Source organism: Hylobates moloch, unplaced genomic scaffold, assembly GCF_009828535.3.
Source record: "Hylobates moloch isolate HMO894 unplaced genomic scaffold, HMol_V3 SCAFFOLD_20, whole genome shotgun sequence".
NCBI classification, from domain to species: domain Eukaryota; kingdom Metazoa; phylum Chordata; class Mammalia; order Primates; family Hylobatidae; genus Hylobates; species Hylobates moloch.
This window is the reverse complement of record NW_026652295.1, coordinates 8,392,092-8,414,033: the sequence shown is the minus strand read 5'-3', so window position 1 is coordinate 8,414,033 and position 21,942 is coordinate 8,392,092. Positions and strand designations below refer to the sequence as shown.

The 21,942-nt window shown below is 37.1% G+C and overlaps 1 long non-coding RNA gene across 1 annotated transcript in view; it reads right to left on the bottom strand.

Moving 5' to 3' along the window:
- Nucleotides 1-987: 987 nt before the first annotated feature.
- LOC131382083 (uncharacterized) overlaps nucleotides 988-21,942 on the bottom strand; it is a 335,812-nt gene continuing 314,857 nt past the window's right edge. Inside the window, exons 4-5 of the long non-coding RNA XR_009211255.1 lie at nucleotides 8,427-8,527; nucleotides 988-1,058 (exon numbers count right to left, since the gene is read on the bottom strand). This is a non-coding gene — a long non-coding RNA (uncharacterized LOC131382083). The remainder of the gene's footprint in view (nucleotides 1,059-8,426; nucleotides 8,528-21,942) is intronic.

Below are 21,942 nucleotides of genomic sequence, written 5' to 3'. Positions count from 1 at the left end.
ATGGCTGTGACTATTATTTGTATACCCGAAAGTCTCCCTGGTGAAAGATAAGAATCTAGCTTTGAGTTTTTATAGGAATGTAATAGGAAAGGGTAGCCTTAAAGTTCTAGTGGAGGGAAGAAAAACAGAACATTTAACATATGTTTACAGAACTCTATTACAAAGTCATGATGCCATAGTACATTTGTGCCCAGCAATGTATGGCCGAGTGTTTACGATCTTCGTAGGCCGAAGATCACCATGAAGACTTACACTTCTGTGGCTTTCTCCTGTGGGTGTTACTACCTTACCATTTGAAGTCTCTTAGAAACTCTTAGCATTGAACAGTAAACCTGTTGCAACTCCAGCGCCTATTCAGATAGACTTCTGGATCATCACAGAGAGATGTTTCCTAATCTTGCCTTTTCCTTTCATTGAGGGTGGTTACAATGTGCTAAGAGCTGCAAGTTTCAGGGTGTCTGGCCGTTGAATACGTTCCTCTCCTGATGTCGGTCGAATTGATTCCGTTTACCAGCTGTGTGACCTTGGGAAAATCCCTTAACCTCTCTATGTCTCCTCTTTCTCTTTGGTAAAATGGGAACAATTATAGTCCTTACCTCAGAAAATTGTTGCTGGAGTTGTTACGAAGCAATCAATGAGCTTCCTACCCAATGCTCGTAGAGGCCAATACCACGGCACCAACTTTAGAAACAAACAAACAAACAAAAAAAGCTTTATTACAAATCGACTAGTAAGGAAACAGGAGGAAATACTCAAATCTGTATCCTCGGGCTGGGGGCTGGGTGGGGTTTTATAAGCGTAGGGTAATAAGGTGTGATCTGATTGGATGTTGCAGTAGGTGATGCCAGGAAGCATGATCCAACTGGATCCTGCCATGGGGTGACCCCAGGGCTCAATCTGATTCTATCCTGGATCCTGCCACATGGTGTCCACTTCTCACATTGGTCCCCGCTCTTCCAGCTCTCCCACCGGAACACTTGGGGTCCCCCTGTGGTTGTGTGCTTGGTTCATTTGGGCAGGCTGAGGTTATACGACCTTCAATTAGGGGTCCATGGCAGCTGAAAGACAATTCACAACTTTGTTACATAAAAATTGAACCAGATTGGTCTGGTGCGGTTGCAGAATGAATGAAAACAGAGAAGATTTAGAACTGTATCTGGCACACGAAAGAGCTAGCAAGGGGTAGCTAATACTCCCGTGACTCACAAATGAGGCTTATAATGTATGATTTAGGAAAGACAGGTGACGTTCCCTCTCTCAGAGAGTCAAAACCCTGTTCTCATGACACCAAACTTACCTTCTCAACTCCCTCAGACTCCTTCTGCTATGCTCACTTAATCTGTCAGATAAATTAAGTGAACTAGCTTCACAGTCACCTATGTTTATAACAAGTATTTTCTGAAACCATGAATTCCATTTCTAAACTATTTTCAGAATACAACTCATTAAAATCAGGGACTGCCCTCTGAGCTCTCCTAGCTGACATTTAGCATGGTATGTGGGCTAAGAAAGACAGCAGAAGAGAAACATTTTATGGCAGCATCAGGCCATTTAATTAATATAAACATTTAGGAAAATCACTGTGAGTGAATCTGATAGTATGCTTTGTGCATGAGTGGTTTTGACTAACTATACCAGTGTCTACAGAATAGTTATGGTTGGCCGGGCACTGTGGCTCACTCCTGTAATCCCAACACTTTGGGAGGCCGAGGCAGGTGGATCACCTGAGGTCAGGAGTTCGAGACCAGCCTGGCCTACATGGTGAAACCCTGTCTCTACAAAAATACAAAAATTAGCTGGGCATGGTGGCTCATGCCTGTAATCCCAGCTACTCAGGAGGCTGAGGCAGGAGAATTGCTTGAACCTGGGAGGCGGAGGTTGCAGTGAGCTGGGATCACACCATTACACTCCAGCCTGGGCAACAGGGACATGGATGAGACTGGAAAACATCATTCTCAGTAAACTATCGCAAGGACAAAAAACCAAACACCGCATGTTCTCACTCATAGGTGGGAATTGAACAATGAGAACTCATGGACACAGGAAGGGGAACATCACACTCCGGGGACTGTTGTGGGTTGAGGGGAGGGGGGAGGGACAGCATTAGGAGATATACCTAATTCTAAATGACGAGTTAACGGGTGCAGCAAACCAACACGGCACATGGATACATATGTAACAAACCTGCACATTGTGCACATGTACCCTAAAACCTAAAGTATAATTAAAAAAAAAAAAAAAGTTACGGTCTTGTTTTCAAAGTGCTTCCTAAGCATATGGGCAAGTTAACTTGTTTAACCTTTGCCCTTGGCCTGATTAGAAGCAGCAGAGATGCATTTGGTTAAAACCTTCTGGTTAATAGACGAATGCTTTGAAACACTGCTCATGATTTTCAATCCTTGTAATTATATAATAAATAGAGGAATAAAATCTCAATAAATTGTGTCCTGAGCAATGTTTGATTCAAGTGAAATTCCAATTTAATATGTTCTATGGATAATTTCATGTTTTTATCTTAAAATTTTTTAAACTTTTAGGTTCGGGGGTACATGTGGACGCTTGTTATAGAGGTAAACTGCATTTCACGAGGGTTTGGTATACAGATGATTTTGTCAGCCAGGTGATAAGCATAGTACCTGACCCACACCCTCCCTTTCCCCGTTAGTATGTGTCTTGGGAAGAAGCAATGCGCTTCTGAGAAAAGTATGACTTTCGGATTTTGTCAGACCTGCATTCGAATCCCGTTTCTGCAAATTTACAGCTGTGGGAACTTGGGAAATTTGCTTAGCTTCTCTGAGTTTGTTCCCTAAACTATGAAATAGAGATGAAAATGGCCCATGGCACACACCTGGGCCAGTGCCTGACACTCAGTAGGTGCTTCAGACGTGTTTGTTCTTCTCTCCTTTTCCTCTTGGTGCTCATTGAAGTGCAGGTCCCAAAGACTTCCATGTGGGTAGAGCACTTGCTGCTCCATCCCTTCTAGGGCATTGCTTTCATGCCACTAACTTAGGACTAAAAACAACAACAACAAAAACCCCACCAGCTTTCACACTCGTCTACTCTGTTTCAGTACCCCCTGATGCTTCTTTCAAAGGAGAGCCTCTCATTCTCCCTCACCTCAAACATTTATCAAATCCTAGGAATATGCATTATCTATTTTCCTCTTCAACCCAGATTAAAACTGTGGCTCTGCCACTTTTTTGCTCTGTGACATTGGGTAAGTTACTTAACCTCTCTGTGGCTCCACTGCTTTGTCTATAAAATAGGAATACTAGAAAGACCTAACTCGAGGTCATTTTGGGAATTATAGGAGGCAATAAAGGTAAATCGCCTAGAACATTTTCGAGCACATGGGCAGCACTCAAATACTGGCTACTATTGTTAACATTCTGTTCCAGCTCCCTGGGGCTGTCAACCCAGGTTTTTCTTGTGGTCATGCTGTCCCCACACCAACCTTGTGTAACCGGAAACTATCTACAGCCACTCCTACCACAGCCCCTGCACCTACAAGTAGGGGGCTAGTTCTTTAGGGCCTCTGATGAGCCACCTATGACTTTCTGCTACCTGGGGACATCCCGCTGCCACCATGTACCTGTGATGTTCCCTCTACATGGCCCTGACAGCCATGCAGCTGCCTTTCTGCCAGACAGAAACATTCGTTTCTGTTTTACTATTTTTTTCATAGATATTTCTCTACCACTCGGGTGTGATTTCACAGGGCTGGACCAGCGGATGATATTGATGACACATCTTCCCCTAATCTCAGATCACCCTTTCTGATCAGAAGCCATTTTTCTTGGATCTATGGTCTGTGCTTTGATTTCTCCCATCCTGAAGGTGAACTTTGTTAGGAAGCTTCCTAATACCTCTTGCAAATAAAGCTACTCCTCAGTGTGCCTCACATGTCTGAAGCCTGGACCTCCACTACATGCTGAGGGTCCTTCTCTTGGTGATACAAGTCACTGAAATCTCTAACTAGAGTTTTGCACACCAAATTTCCTTGTTAGAAAAGTCAAATATGATTTCAATAAAGCAGCCAGAGGACCTGAAGCTACTCTATCAGAAAATATACAAAGCAGCAATATGATGCTACAGAGAAAAACTGTTTTCTTCCCTATCTATATGGTCAGCTTTCATCTAGTCTCAAAGAGAGGAACCCCAAATGTCTTTTGTACACATTTGTCCACAAATGGGCATTTGCATGTGGTTAAGTTGTTGACATTTCTAGGCAGGAGAATGGTTTGGGGAAAGCAATGGATGAATATTTTCTACTTTGGTTTCAACTTCTTAATACTAACTAGAAATCCCTTTTTCTGATCTCACAGGCAAGATGACCCCCTAAGAAACAGCCTGGACAAGTATGAGTGCCAGAGTAGCAGCACACGTCTGCAACATTCTCACAGCACACACTGTGAGAATGGCACCTGCGCAGATACTAATCTCAAGCCATCTGCAGCGTGTTCCTGGTAAAAAGAAAAGAAAACTATGAGAGTTCTAAAAGAAAATAAGAAAAGAATATTTGCCCAATTGCCTTGGTGTTTGGTTTGAAATGAATATTTTTGATGAAATTTCATCATTAGAATGTAAGCTCCATGAGGGTAAGAAACAATCTGTCATGCTTACTACATGATCGCCAGCAACTAGAATGTTTTTGTTTAATGTTCACTCAGAGTTAGTGACCATTTCACATATGAGAGCTATGCACTAGATACATAGAAGTTTATTCATTCATTCATTCTTCCATTCAGCATATATTTATTTAGAACATATCAAGTCCACATGGACAACTGACTGAATGAATGTATGAATTAATGATGTTTTCTCAGTATCAGAATTTAGTAGGTTTTGCATTTCAAATTACTGCTACTTTGAACTAGTTAGGCTCAAAGTCTGACAGACTGTAGGATTATTTTTTAATGCTCCTTCAGAATTAAGGATTACTTCAAATATGAAAGGTATGCATCGAAGTTGAACAAGTGCAAATTATAACATTCTAAAGAATACAGCTAGTAATTGTATTTCAGAGGTCACAGTCAACAAGATCTAGGCCGGATGTATCTGAATCTATATCTAAATATTTTACAACTATGTAAACTTAAATTGTGGAAAGCTGTGATCTTAAAATATTGAACTTGGGCTGGGCGCGGTGGCTCACGCTTGTAATACCAGCACTTTGGGAGGCCGAGGCGGGCGGATCACGAGGTCAGGAGATCGAGACTACGGTGAAACCCCGTCTCTACTAAAAATACAAAAAATAAGCCGGGCGTGTTGGTGGGCGCCTGTAGTCCCAGCTACTCGGAGAGGCTGAGGAAGGAGAATGGCGAGAACCCCGGGAGGCGGAGCTTGCAGCCAGCCGAGATCGCGCCACTGCACTCCAGCCTGGGTGAGAGAGCGAGACTCCGTCTCAAAAAAAAAAAAAAAAAAAAAAATTGAACTTGGAAATTTTTATAAAAGATCAATGATTAGTGTAAAACATTAGTGTAGTGTAAAACCACTGTCATTACCCAAAGTCTTGGGACACTGAACTTATGACTTTTTAACTCTGGGATTTTAACTCTTCAGTTAGTTCTGGAGCTCATTATAAGGAAATATGTACACATAAGCTTAGGGGGAAAATTTTTTGAAAAAGTACTATTGTCTTTCCTTCAGTCTTCTTATTGAGGAAAAAAAGTGGTTGCCACAGATCTTACATTTATGTAGAGTATATTTAGTGAGTTACAACTTGGATTGTGTCCTGTGATGTGAATGCTGTGTGTTTTGATATCAATGGTTTCTATTGCAATCACAGAATTATTTTGCATTAATCTCTTTAAATAGAAATTAAACCTTTAGGTATGACATTTTGTTTAACAAAGATAAAAGCATTGCAAAAACTAGTAATGGGTGCTTATTTAATATGTAGGTAATTTTAACTTAAAATATAGTCTATCCTGGTGTTCCTATTGATTCACATTTGTCATTATTCTTCAAACCTGCCCATCTTTATCTAAAATGTTTCAACAGATGTTTTGATTACCACATTAAAATAAAATAAAGTGAGTTTGATATGCATGAACCTTTGCAACCTTACAGTTACAGATTTAAAACATGATCCTGGGAACTAACTTTATTTTGACTCTGAATTTTTTGTATGTATTTGTGCCCCCACCCTACTCCCATCTTTGTGTGTATGTCAAAAGAAATTTGATCAGTTAAATTTGGTCATGAAAGATGATTTGGCATCCATCTATGGCTGAGAAACCCACAGATAAATATTAAAAAGGCTACTAAGCAAAAGAGCCCTGATTAAACTTCTTTTAACCTAGCTACTTAAATAGCTAATCTCTACTTTTTATATCTGTTACATTTTATGCCAATCAAAAAGTCTTCCAAATCCTAATTTTTAACAGTTAGAAAATGTTTGTTCCTGGCTTTTTAAAATTAGCATTGACTCCAGTACCTCTGATACTAGAAAACTAGTACCAGCCAACATGTGCAAGATAAACATTTTAATGATATATGGTTTTCTGACCAATTTCTTTCTTTTTTTCTTCCTTCCTCTTCTCTCCTCTCTTCGTCTTGCATCTCATCTCTTCCCACCTCTCCTTCCTCCATCTCTTCTTTCCTTTCTACTTCTTTCTTTCTCTCTTTTTTCTTTCTTTCTCTTTCTTTTCTTTCTTTCCTTCTTTCTTTCTTTCCTTCTTTCCTTCTTTCTTTCTCTTTCTTTCCTTTTCCTTCTTATTTTTCACTTTCCCTTCCTTCTCTTCCCCTACCCTCATCTCTTCTCTCTGTAATGTCCTCATTATGTAAGCAAATGATTAAACCGTGGAGACATTCAAATCACAGAAGTGATCAAACAGCCACAAGGATCTTGATTTCCTCCTTAGAGGTCTGGAGAATTGGCTTAATCTCTTGCAGAAAACTCTTTTCTGGGTTAGATCAGCCTTACATAATTGGGTGCAACTTCAGTTCTACTTCAAATAAGAGGACCCTCCAGGCCAGGTTGCTGTGCACTTGTCTCCTTAGAGATTTTCACAATGCCTCTATGATAGCCAATGGCCACAGAAAGTTCAATAATCCCTAGTTATGAATTGGAACTGGTTTATTAGATCTTAGTCGATGAACAACATGAAGGAGTGAGTTGTATCTTAGAGGTGGCACAAAGGATTCATTTTAATTAGCCCTCAAATGTAAAAGCTTGTGAACCACAGAAGATCTATCTGTGCATTGAAAACCGTTATGTGTATAAGCTTCTCAGAAAGAAAAAGAAGCATAGAGAGTGGTGAATTGCTTTCCAGGAGAGAAATCTTGCATCTTTTTGGAATAAACACATTTTGAGTATCTAACACCCATTTCTTCTGGGCACAGACATTATTTCTAAACTGAATGTGTTTTTTGTTTGAGTAAATAAAGCATAGAATTTCACAGAATTATTTTCCAACTACAGAATTTCACAGAATTTTCCAGAAACTGATATGTATTGCTTCCATAAGCTCAAGGCCTTTCCTTTCAAATTATGCATCTGTGTGGATGATTTGTTGTGTGCAAGGAACCTCACAAGAAGTGAAAGCAAAAAGCTAAGTGATATACAACCTGACGGTTCTTACCTGCAAGGATCTTACATAAACAGATAAATTGGCTACCCAAACAATCATGGTGGAGGCTGTAGTCTGGCAATGAGCTCTTCTAGGATCCTCTAGAAGTGATTCAATGATTATATGTTTTGTTATTCCATATAAAAGAAGGAACAACATTGTTCTCTGCCCTCCTCCCCCAGGGGGACTGGGGATAATGTTGATAAAGTTTATAAAAGTTCTTGCTATTATGATTCATCTTAATTTACTTGAATTTACTTGATCTATATTCTGCTAATGTATTGTCAGTGCTCAATACGCACACAAACATGCGCGCACGCGCACACACACACACACACACACCCCCTTTGTGGAAGAATATATGCCACACCTCCCAGCTCATCAGCTTATAGGAGGAACATAAGCATACTTGATAGAGTGTCTTCAGTATGTGCAAAATGAATTTATGTTTTGTCCCATTTTGTTATGCAGGCTCCCTAATGCTTTTTAAACATGATGTCATCATAAGAACATGTGTATACATGTACTTCTGCATAGAGCACTAAAATTAAATTGACTTGCTGGCAAAAGTTAGAGAAAATCCTTTTCTAGCTTCTCTGTACCACTCAATAAATTATTACAGTCTGTGCACAAAACACAAATTACATGCTTTATTAGTATGTTCTGTGGTAACCTCAAAACCACAAGTGTTTACATGTGCTGCACGCATGCACTTTGGGGCTTTTTAATAGCGGGTTGACAAGAGATTAAAGGCAGAAATATGGCATTTTATTAAAGCAAACATATCAGCATGCCTACCATGATAAAATGATCTAGTTTTCTTCAGACACAAAAGTTTCTGTTGAGTGATACCTTTGCAATTCCTTGAGGGCACCCTATTATTCACTTTCCTCAACAGAGAGCAGCTGCAAATGGTCTCCAATTTTCAAAGAGTGTTGCCTGGTCATTCTTTACTGTCAAAATGAAGAAGAGCATAAAAGTTAAGTCAATAAAGTAATATGAAATGCTTAATATAAAAATTCAAGAATGAATGATTAACCATTAAAAACTTACAGTAGCTATTTCATCCAGGAAAAAAAAAATTAACATTTCCCCTGAAACCTATTAACACTCCTTGTAAACAATATTCTTTTTTGAAATATATGACCTTTCTTAATGCTCTCCACACACACAGCGTTTGTCTTATATCCACTTCACCTCACTGATATGAAGTTGAATTCCCCAGGAGAGACTGCTTCGAGCCCCTTCCTCAGAAACATACGGTCTTCTCTTGTATATTCCAAACGGATGCATTGATTTGTGTTAGATGATGCAACAACCTGTTGTTGTTAATACAACTTCAAAATTACAGACTTTGCCAGTGGACAATCAACAGGCCAAAGATAATGCCTACCTTGGGGCCCACAATTCCTTATCAATCTATAAAATCTGATACATTGATAATTATGGAAATTGGTACACATACCTGTTCTTGGTTACATCCATCTTTCATCTATGTCTCTACTGTATCTATAGATGTTGTGTAGAGGGCCATGTGCAGAGAAAAGCAGACTTAAAAGATTTTTTTTTATATTTTTGAGGAAGCTATTTGAAAGAGCAGGGTTGAATTTAGTCTAGGACTTCTTTTCAAAGTTAAATCAGAAAAAAAGCAAGAATATTCAGGACTTATCCTATAGCAAATCCCTCCATACCATGATGTTGCTAAGGAAAATAACTCCTTGGCCATAAGACATACCAAGAATGATTTTGATGAAAAATGATATAGTTAGGGTCAACAAGACCGCTCTTTGAGGCTGCCAAATGTTTTCCACACAACAATTTTAGAGCGATTGGAGAAGCCTCCGTCGTGTCATCCTCAGAAAGCCATCACCAGGGCTGTGTTCTGTTGGTTAACTTAGGAATGAGTGGGTATGACTTGTTTCTGGAAATAAATCTCACATTGTATGAATTTTAAGTATTCCTGTAAATTTATTTGTTTTAATGGATACTGTGAACTGTCATTTCTGAGATGTTTTATTCCAGGAATTGGACAGAAAATTTATTTGTTTTAACATATACTGTGAACTGTCATTTCTCAGATATTTTATTCCAGAAATTGGACAAAGACTTTCAAACTGCTCCTAGTAGGGAGACAGGAAACATACTGACTGGTGGCTTTATTGGGTTATCAAGAATTTGTCTAGCAACTTAGAAGCATTCTGCTCTTGAGAAAAACCTCAAGGAAAAAGGATGCATGTGTTTATGTTATGTGTGTGTGTGTGTGTGTGTGCGTGTGTGTGTACTTTTGGCAATACTGGCACAAGTTGTGCTATGCAATCTAGGAGATTGAAACTAATTATAGCAGTGAGGCTAACGAAGTGTGAAAGCCATGAATCTGAATGAAACTTTCCATTTCTCTCTATGAGTTTTTGTAAAAACTCTGATGATATTTTCTCCCAAATTATGTGTTTTTCTTATTTTAAATTGTTAGCAAGCCAAATAAATCATCTTGATGATTTTCATGTTACATGGTTAATTTACACATTTTTGCAAATGACATCAATTCCTTTCTTCTTGTGTCTCTTCTTGTCCTTTTTGCTTCCCTTTACAAACACTCAATGCATATTATATGTTTTTATATACACACATATGGATCATGGTTCTAGGTGTTAAACACACAGAGGCAAATTAAACTTCAATCCTGACCTCAGTGAAATTACAGTTCAATTTGTAAGCATCATGATAAGGATAAGTAAAAGATTATGTGAAGTAATTCCCAAGATTGTTTATGGTTTTATGCTACACAGCACAATAAGTGACTAACATATGTTATCTCATTCAAACCTTTGGAATTGAGAAAGATATGAGAAATCTGAAAAAGAGATCAGGAACAAATAGACATAGAAGAAGAACTAGGAAGCTACAGTGTCATGCAACCCAGAGGTAAATCATAAGTAATGCCAAGTGTCATGGAAAAATCAAGGATCAGGCTGGGTGTGGTGGCTCACACCTGAAATCCCAGCACTTTGGGAGGCCGAGGTGGATCAATCACTTGAGCTCAGGAGTCTGAGACCAGCCTGGCCAACATGATAAAACCCCATCTCTACTAAAAATACAGAAATTAGCCAGGCATGGTGGCACACGCCTGTAGTTCCAGCTACTCGAGAGGCTGAGGCAGGAGAATTGCTTGAGCCTGGGAGGCAGAGGGGTTGCAGTGAGTTGAGATCATGCCATTGCACTCCAGCCTAGCCAAGAAAGCTAGATGCCATCTCAAAAAAAAAAAAAAAAAATCAAGGATCAATATGGTCTATAAGCAATGATTTGGAGAATGATGCCATCATTAATATTTAAGAAAGTAATGGAATGGAATTATTTAATTAGTCAAGGTGAATGCAGATATTTATCTTTGTTCTCTTATGAAATTTTATTAAAATGACAGTAAAGGGATTAAAGGAAAACATTGCAAAATTCAATTAAAGGAAAAAGGAAAACATTACAAAATTAAAAAGTATTTAAGAAAAAAATGGTAGCAGATGAAAGATTTCAAGACTACTCAGGAAAATGGAAAGTGATAGCTATATGATAGCAAGCTTAGGTATCAGCCTCTCCACTCTATTCAGGGCCAAACAGGAAGCAAGTTAATTTTCACCAAGCAATTCCAGAATATCTCAAAAATTAGAGGCAGTGGGTACATATAGAGGCAAAGACATAGGATGAATGAGAAAAGGGGAATTAATAATACCCCATGATCTCACTCATATGGGGAATCTAAACGAGTTGTTCATAGAAATAGAGAGTAGAACGGTTATTACCAGAGGCTGGGGAGGAGATGAGGGATGTGGCATGGAGAGAGGTTGGTGAACAAGTATAAAGTTACAGTTAGCTAAGAGGAATAACGTCTGCTGTTCTGTTACACAGGTGGGTGACTGTAATTAACAAAAATGTACTGTATATTTGAAAATAGCTAGAAGAGAGGATTTTTCATGTTCTCACCACAAAGAAATGACAAGTGTTAGAGACGATGGATATCCTTATGCAATAATAACGTGATCTTGATGCAATGTCTACATGTATCAAAACATCACACCGTACTCAAAAAGTATGTACAATCATGTATCAACTAAACACAAAATAAAACTTAAAAAAAAACTGTACACTCCAAATATTCTCTCCTATATGATAAGGAAAAACATTTCTGCCACACTACAGGAGACGGGATGTTTACTATGGAAATACTTTGAACCAGAGAAGCTCTGGGCTCACAGACATCAGACAGTTGAACGTAAGAGTGAAGCACCAGTGCAGTGAGCTGAGATCATGCCACTGCACTCCAGCCTGGGTGACAAAGCGAGACTCTGACTCAAAAAAAAAAAAAAAAAAAGAGTGAAGCACCAGAAAGAGAGAGAGTGAACTCTCTTTCTTATAAGAATTCCCCCCACCTCCTCCTATGTACTCATCCTCTGGCATACCCCGAGCCCTAACAGCCAGATAGACTACATTTAAACTGTCTTCCTTACCATCTTCCCCTGCTCTCACAGACAAGAGATTGGAGGGTTTACCCCTGGGAAAATTTCCCAGTCTAGGAGAAAATACCTACATCAACTGGCATTTGGAAGCCTCCAACCAAAAGACTGAGTTTCTACATGGTCAACAAATCACACCCACTTACTTGCCCAGGACTTTCTTTTAGTGTATCACTGCATCACTTTGGAATATGAACAGAGATCCAGAATAATGCAACATTTTCTAAAGTCTCCAACATGAAAGACAAAGATCAAAGGAGATAGAAAAGGAACTCAGAGAAAATGAGACCGTTAAGAGAGGAAGTGAAAGCTAAAAAAACAAATGAGCAAATGCAAAAGAACAACAAAACAACCCTGGAACTGATAACCTCGAAAAATAAGTGAGAAAGTAAGAGAAGATTCATGAAACCAAGAATACTATTAAATAAAAGGAATATTCAGAAAACAATTACTCTCAGAAATTACCAACTAGTACAAAAGAAATAAAAAATGCTACTTAAGGACTGAAAGATACAATAGAAGAAAACGCAAAAGATAAAACAAAAATATATGAAAATGAAAAAAATGGATAAAAAAGAATCAATTTAGGAGCTACAGAGAGAACAACAAACTCAGAAGGAAGAAATCCCTTAAAGAAATAACAGAAATAAACATCTGAAAATTAAAAATAACCCAAAGCATTTCTTACCATATTGAAGGGCCCAAGAAACATTCAACTCATTGAATGAAAGGACTCCACCAAAACGTGTCATTTAAAATACCTATTTCAGGCTGGGTGTAGTGGCTCATGCCTGCAATCCCACTACTTTGGGAGGCTAAGGTTGGCAGATTGTTTGAATTCGGGAGTTTGGGACTAGCCTGGGTAACATAGCAAAACTCTGTCTCTACAAAAATAAAAATACAAAAATTAGCCAGGCATGATGGTATGGGCCTATGGTCCCAGGTACATGGGAGGCTGAGGTAGGAAGAGCGCTTGAGCCTGGGAGGTGGAAGCTGCAGTGAACTATGATTGTCCCACTGCACTCCAGCCTGGGTGACAGAGCAAGATCCTGTCTCAAATAATAATAATAATAATAACACATACATACATACATGCATACATACATACATACATACACACATACATACTTCAGCCAGGCATGGTGGCTCACACCTGTAATCCCAGCATTTTGGAAGGCCAAAGCTGGAGGATCGTTCAAGTCCAGGAGTTCAAGGCCAGCCTGGGCAATATAGAGAGACCCCATCTCTACAAAAAAATTTAAAAATCAGCCAGGTGTGGTAGCATGTGCCCGTAGTTTCAGCTACTTGGGAGGCTGAGGTGCGAGGATCACCTGAGCCCGGGAGGTTGAGACTACAGCCTGGGTGACAGAGTGAGACCCTGTCTCAAAACAAAACAAAACAAAACAAAACAAAACAAAACATTACACTTCTCAGCCATAAAAAAGAATGAGACCGTGTCTTAGGCAGCAACATGGATGGCACTGGAAGCCATTATCCTAACTGAAATCACTCAAAAACAGAAAGTCAAACACTGCATGTCCTCACTTATACATGGGAGCTAAATAATGGGCCCATATGAACATACAGAGGGGAATAGTAGATGCTGACTCCGAAACATGGGAGAGCAGGATGAAGGTTGAAAAATGACCCACTGGGTACAATGCTCACTATTAAGGTGATGGGTGCATTAAAAGCCCAGATCTCACCACTACGCAATATATGCATGCAAGAAATCCGCAGTAGTACCCAGCAAATATATTTTTTAAAAAATTTCAAGGCCTAGACTCCCAGAGAAAAGGAAGATCTTGAAAGCTTACAGGTGAATATCTTAGTATTAAACTTTACCGTATCAATAAGGATGCGATAGTGCTGTCAAAGAATCTGAAGATAAATCAGTAATAAATACACAGGGAATATAAGAAAACAATACAAAGTAAGACAATTATTAACCCCCGAAGAATATAAGAAAGGGAATGTAATTGTAGTACTCGGCATTACTTAACTATGAACAATATGCATCTAGTTGTTATACTGTAAACAGGGACTAGTGATTTAATACAAAAATTGTAATTGAAATAGGGCCAGCAGGTGAAAGAAGATGAGGGGGGTTAGAGAGTTCCTTAGGAAAGATAAATTTTATTCTTCTGCTGTAAGAAACCAATAGACAACATATAAAATAAAGTCTAGAAATAAGAATGCGTGCATGTTATTTTGCACAACAGATTTTCATGTCAAAGGAAATGTTCAAAAGAATTTCTGAGGAGTAAGTTAGAGAGGGATAAGAACAACAACTACTATTTTTATTTTCAAGCCTTATAGTAGTCGGTGCTTTTAAATGTATTTATATGTATTATTTAGCTAAAAATTTTAAAATGAATACATTCAATGAGGTTAATCTAAATGCATTAATATCGTACTATGTTGAAAACACATTGTTATATTAAGCGGGCTGCAGAAAAATACATTTAGTACTAATCCAATTATGTTGTTAATATATTTAAATATTTACTTCTAGCTATAATTTTGTTGAAAACGACTTAAAAGACCACATCAAACTGGATGGCAACCCAATGGGAGGAAGTTTGACTTATCTCAATATAGGTTTGATTCCCTGAAATTTTTATATTTACAGTGTCTTCAGATATTACAGGCATAATTTTTAAATATTTGAACACTAAACAATATTCAGTCCATATGAAATTACATATATGTGCATAGGAAAATAAATAAATTCACAATCACCGAAAGGTTGAGATGATAGGATGATAGGCTTGCATTTAATTTTTACTCTATTATTTACACTTTTCTCTGTTGTTTGGATTTTTGGACAGGATAAAGCAAGTATGCATTAGCATAAGCAACCATGATATTAATATAAAGCTGCAACATGAAAATATATATGCACTAAAAACAACTCCTGGAAAGAAGGATAAAAAATAAAGGGTTGTAATTAAGATGGTATGATTACAAAGGTGAATTTTTTTTACTTGTCCAAATTTTGCATATGTGCTATTTACACAAAGAAAAAATGGCTGATAATATTAAATAAACAAGGAAGGAAAATGGTGAATGTGGAGAGAAAATGGAAGCGGGGGGCAGGTGGGAGAACTCCTGTTTATTAATCATTTACTATACGCTGAGCACTGTGCTATGAGTCTTGGTGGCAGGGACAGCAGCAGCCAAAATATTTTCCCCACTGCCCTAGCACAGTATCGGATGTCCAATTAAGATTCTTAATAAATGGTTGAATCTAAGAATGAATGAATGGATAAATCAGTGAGTTATGGAATATTTCTGAATTTGGCAATGAAAAAAAGAAAAAGATATGGTGTCCATGATAGTCATGAGCAGGGGTAATATTAAGTAATAGAATTTCATTTGGTTTTCACAGTGATGGAAATTGAATATGCTTAAGGAGAGTAGGGGATCTGAAGACGGTTGTGATGCGATTGTGAATGATGTCCTGAAAGGACTTAAAAGGTAAGATTCAGAGCGAAAGAGCTATTAGCTTCAGTGGACTCTGCTGAGAATAGAGGTGTATAGCTGTTCCCCAAAATAAGCACAGTTACATGGGAAGGTGATTTGAGAGTTTACTTTGCCTTGTCTCAAACTTCACATGAGCAGCCATGAGCTTTTACTTGGGGGTAACAAAAGTGTGGAATGAAAGCTTTTAAAAGATCCCTTAAATACCAATGCTAAAGTTTTTTTGAAATATCTCTAAAACTCAGTTGCCAAAACGTCCCTAGAAACAGTTCATATTAAGGACTTGTAGAGTCTTGAAGTTTATAGGGGTATGTTTGCCTCTAAGTCCAAGTGCAAACATCAAAAACTGTGGCAATAAGCTTTCAGTAATATGTTTGATAACTGTAGGAATTTCTGTTTTAAAATAACACACTAGATTGTCTCAAACTATTTATATTTGTCCATAATTCTAGAGTCATTTTATTGCGAAAAAATCAGAAGGTGAAGGATCATGAAACTCAAATCATATGCTTTTCTTCTTTTATTTAAATTATTGATAAATTGGATATTCACTTTGAGTTGAGCTTAAACTTCTATATTCTCATCTATAAAATCAGGATTAGAATAGGTCTAGAGCCTCATGAACTATTAGCTTTTATATGATAACCATGACTATCAATAAACATTGTCCAGGGAATTCTCTCAGTAATCCCCAAATATGACAAGAACATGTGTCCCATAACCCTTTCAACTCACAGATGAGAAAAGTGACCTATAAATGCTTTAAGGTACATGATTTAGGTATAAATAGCTGTGGGGAAAATGAGAGCACCTGTAATATCTCTCAGGGATTGAATATTGCAATTTAATGAAATAATTATGAATATGTATTTAAATGGAATATACATATTTTGAAGACACCAGACCTCACTGTTTTGCCCAGGCTGGTCTTGAACTCCTGGGCTCAAGGGATCCTCCTGCCTCAGCCTCCCGAAGTGCTAGTATTGTAAGTATGAGTTACCGTGCCCGGCTTTAAATGGAATATTATTAAAGAAACATATCTGAGGCATGTTTTCTCTGGGCTTTGTGGTCTCTAAGTACCTACACAGAATTGAGACACGAAGATCTGGCCATTGACTAATGTAATGAATCACTTTAAATAAATGGATGACATATTAGTAGAATTAAACTTTTTGATAAAAATCTTTACTTAGTACATTACATGCGGTATACATATTTTACTATAGTGCACATTATATATATATAAAATATATATGGTAAAAAATTATATGTTATATATATAATGGACACTATAGTAAAAAATATAATGTGCACTATAGTAATATATAAATATAAAACATTTATATTGAATATATATATAAAATATGCAATATAGTAAAACATGTATATTACATGTAATGTACAAAGGATTTATTTCCTTTATATTCACAAAAGATTCTGGATATTTTATCATAAATATTTAGCTCCAAATTCCCTGAGAATTTTAATATTTAATAGAAATTTTATAGATATAAAATTTAATAGAAATTTTGTACCTTGAATTTTTATTTTAAGTCATGTGGAATATATAAGGAGAAACTGGATTAATTAAAATGGCCCAAAGTAGGACATCTCTTCTATGATCTGTAAACAAGGCAGAGAAAAGCAGGGAAGAATAAAGACGGTACCAATTGTCAAGATCGGGACGATAGCACGTAACAGAATCAGAAAATGATGTATTTATTTAAAAAACAGACTAAACATATATTTTAAGCATGACATCATGATGGAACTGACTAAAGCTAGGTCAGTGTCAAACACTGACATAATGGTTCCTGTCACAGGATATTTGACCTTAGAGAACATTTGAGCACTTACCAAGGATATGAACCCACCTTGAAAGTCCCATGGTGAGATGTGTGTGATTAACATTAGGACTTTGTAATTTAACTGGAAATGGATTTTAATCAGGTGGTAATATTATGGGTCACACTCAAATGCTCTCGTATAAGAAAGTTTAGAAAGATTTAGACTTTTTTCTCTATAGTAGGTACAGATCATAGATTCTATCTTGGACTAGCTTGTCTCTTGGGTGCTTGGTAGACATTGCTGCTCTTCTGATAGATAGAGAAAATGAGGTTACAAAATTGCTCTACTATCACTTACTCTTAGATGGAACAGGTAAAAATCCTAGGGGAAATCATGTTAATGGGCTACAGGCTTTCCAGAATTTAGCTATATGCTTGGAAAAAGAGTTAGAATGCAAACTTTAGATTTGAGCAATACCCCCATTTCATTTCTTATAATAGCACTGTGGTTTGGTGAGATATTTTTAAATTTGGAAAAGCAGAGTCGTAAAATATGTCTTTTTAAAGAAATGTATTCACTGAAAAGCAATTTATTTTCCTCGAAACAACACATTTATGTATATGAGCATCATGAGAAGTTGATATTGGTACTCAATACAGACTTTTTGATAAAGGGAGGCTTTGAGATAGATACAGTTTCTTCTTGCTGATCAAGACAAATTCTCATCTTGCAAGAGCATGAGAGCATGTTTAAATTCTATAAACAATACAATACAGAAAGAATAAAAAGAAATTTGTTGAGCAAGAGAGGTGAAATAAACAAACTAATAAAAATGAGGGAAACATGTAAACATTTACAACCTGTTTACAACTTCCTCTTAAAACTGCTTATCCAAGCTCATTCATTACATTAACAGAAAAAGGACAGAGACCATGCTCTCGTCATCTGTCTAACGTGAAAATTCATTAGCATATCATTAGCATGTGGCAAAGTTTAAATTTTCCACGTGTAAGCACATAGCTTGGGTGGGCTTTCAGCACACCAGCAATCTGTTCAGAAATTGTGTGAACACTGGTGTATTTAAATTCCTGAACTGTTCTTTCCTGAAATATTCTCTACCAGTAAAGCCTATGAACATAGAACACCCATTCCCACTGACTGTGGAAGACAGTCGGCCTCCTTAAATCCTTCAGTTAAGAACATACAATGAAATGCCTCGTTAAGAACCTTAATTTAAAGCAATACACAGTTCTGTATGTCAGAGGTAATAATTACCTTCTTTAATGAGCCTGACTTTTCTCTGTGATTAGTAAGACTCCCTCCACTTTGTTTATAGTAACTCTGGATTTATTTCAGGCTTTCTTCAAGTGCTCTTATTTAAAAAAAATAAAGATTATGTCTGTTTTTCTGGGGTCAAATTCTGCCTACTCTATACTGAAACCATGTGCTGTTCAGGCACTGCTAAGACCAATTACCCATATATTCCTGGGACATGCAGGGGCCTATAGAAGTCATATCATCCATATCCCAGCTTCTAAGCAGAGCTACAGATAAATTATGTCAGCCTGAAAAGGCCCTACCCTATGATTTTAAATAACTTCCATGTGAACTATAGCTATCCAAAATGTCCCAGCAAATTAAACAATAAAATTGAAAAGCTCTTGAACAAATTGATTTTATAGATATCTATTATAATCTTAAGAATTTAAGATCTATGTTTTCAGGCTGAGGAGGGCTTGAAGAGTTATGCTCAAGTATATGAAAAGTTATGTGGCAACTTGCTTTAATTATAATATTGGGCATTTCTTGGTTTCCTCCAATAAAGTTTGATCTTTCCTCTATCTTATCAGCTACCCATAACATGCTTCCCAAAATCGACATGCATTTCATATGAAATAATTGAGAACTGTTTCATCTTTTAGATGTTGAAGAATTTAAATCACATAACATAGTCCCTTCAACGTACAGACAGGAAACAAACAAAGAAACACTAAATGGTTCCTCTAAGGTCATACAGTATTTATGTGAAAGAAGCAGAAGTTGAACTTAGCTAGTATTTGGTATACGAGTCTAACTCTTTCTAGTCTATTTAAATCTGCCCTTTGTTTCTGGATAAAGAGAGCCAATTATACTTTCTAGTGTTTTGTGAGATATGTACTACTGCATAAGGTTCATTTCATAGAGATGTTTTATGATTTTACAATTTGAAACTACTAGCTAGGGTTATTAATTTCTTGTTAATCCTATCCTAGCACCCAGTCAGGCTGAGATTCACAAAGGTTTGGAGTTGGAAAAAAAAAAAAACCTTAGAGATCCCATATAGAGACATTTCTTGAACTCTAAGGCAGTTTCACTAGTAGTCCTTAACTCAGGGACCACAGAAGAACCAAGGCACAGGCTTGCCTGTGTCACATAGTGAGCCAGAGATGGCCTGGATTAGCACTAATACCACCAATACCCGGTACGGTTCCTTTTTCACTCTAAAGAAGACTTCTTAGGACAAGAATCTTGACACTTTATCAGTTTATATTTTTCAAGTGAAAATGGAATTGCAAAATTGGACCATAATTTGCATTAAAGTCACCCTAAGCCTTTAGCCCCTGTAGCTGGATGCAGGAGCAGCAGAAAGTGTCAGCATGGATTTGTCTTCTTCTGTTTCTTTGGTGTCCTTCCTTACAGTCAACCACTGAAAAGTTTCTACATGGAGAGAGAGTTTGTTCTTGAAGCCCCTTGAACTGGCACCATCCATCCTTTCCAATATTTTCTCTCGTTCTTTCATGTAAGTGTTATATCAACTTTTGAAAGAGTGTTGGTCTGTTAATCATTTCTTCCACTACTAGAAAATTAAACAACATCCTTAAATCTCTTGGGTCTACAGTCTTTAGTTATTTTAACATTTAATACAGAAACTAGGACAATTCTACCCCTAAAACATTTTATTTTCAAATCTACTTGCTTCTGTTTCCAAAGTTCAAATAAAATATAGAGAAAAACCTAAATGGAAAGGTTCCTGTTTGTCATGGCTATGGCTAATCTGGCTATGTATTTAGAGCTTATGAACTGTGCCTGTAGGGCAAGGATGCAAAAAGTTAGGATTTCAGAAAGCCCCCAAGACACACAGCCAAATCTGTAATGTTTAATGAGATCACCTCCAGATGTAGCTAACATTAGGAATGTCCAGTTGTGCAATATTATTTCTTTTATTAGCAGATAATTTAGGCTTCTGAGCAAATTAACAAAATCAGCAGAATAGTCAATATTGAGTTGGGCTATCACTGGTAGACTTAAGAAAGAGCTCTTTTGAATTTTAGGAGTTAGCACCTATTCAAAAACAAAGTATAGATTTTTTCATTTTTATTTTTTCTTGTCCAGTTCCCAGGCACTGGGAGAACGAATGGGATGACAGAAAATAATACAGACCTGAATTTGATAGAACCATATTTGAAACCCAACTTTGTTGTTTCTAGCTATAATACTTTAGGAAACCCCTCTCAACCATATTTTTCCATCTATAAATTTGGAATTAATATGTAGTCTATAAGATTGCTGTGAAGAACAAAGTAGATAATTGACGTGAAAAAGTCAAATACAATACTTGGCATGTGGGAGAGGCTGTTTCAGAAAGCGTGGCCCAAGATTAACTAAAGAAAAAGTGGTGATATGTATAATATTAACAATTGAAATATCTATGGTAACCTTTGTTTCTCCAAAAACAGGATGTTCATAACTCTAAAGAAAAAGTATCAACCCCAGAATTTTGGTTTCCTATTTACAAGCATTTTGAAGGCAGCAGAGCCAAGTTATATAAATTCCTCCAGAGATTTTTGTCTGGTTTTTTAAACTTGTTTATCTGAGACTATATCTGATTGAATTGTCGTAATTTTAGATTGTATATTAAACCTGAGGAAATTTAAAATAGATACACTAAAATTCCATTCCAATCTCTAAGTTAGAATCATTCAACATCATCAAGTGCTTGGAACATTCATTGCAACACTTGGCCCCAGCTCAGCAGGGTCTGGACTCGCAATCACCCTAAGCTTTATGAATTAGAGCCAAGTAAGTCATTAAAGAATCCCAAACACTCAGTCTTGAGTAAAAAATGGTGGTCATCAGTGTACAAATGTGACTCTATGTATCTCTAACATCTATATTACTTCAGTGAAACAGCAACAATCACATTAATAAAAAACACAATCTAGAAATACCTCAATGTTTATTAAAACAACACAAACAACAATAAATTTTGTGAGACTTTAGCCATAGCACTTGACATATGATAGAGGTCATGCTCATAAGTAGTTACTTTAGAAACTGTTAATCCCTTTTGGCAACCAGTCACAGGAAAGCCAGTAAGATTCATTAACCATTAAAGCTTCAGCAACTAATTTTACTACACCATTTTCAGAAAGAGCAGGCTGGATAGAATCAGCATAACTAACTTCCTAAGTTAATCCATATATTCAGTGCAACAGAATTTTTTCCTAGAACTTGACAACCTTATCTTAATGTTTATATGAAAGAGCTAAAAGGCTACAAATGATCAATTCTATTTTGAAGGCAAAAAGGGTAAGGGATTCATCCTATCAGATACA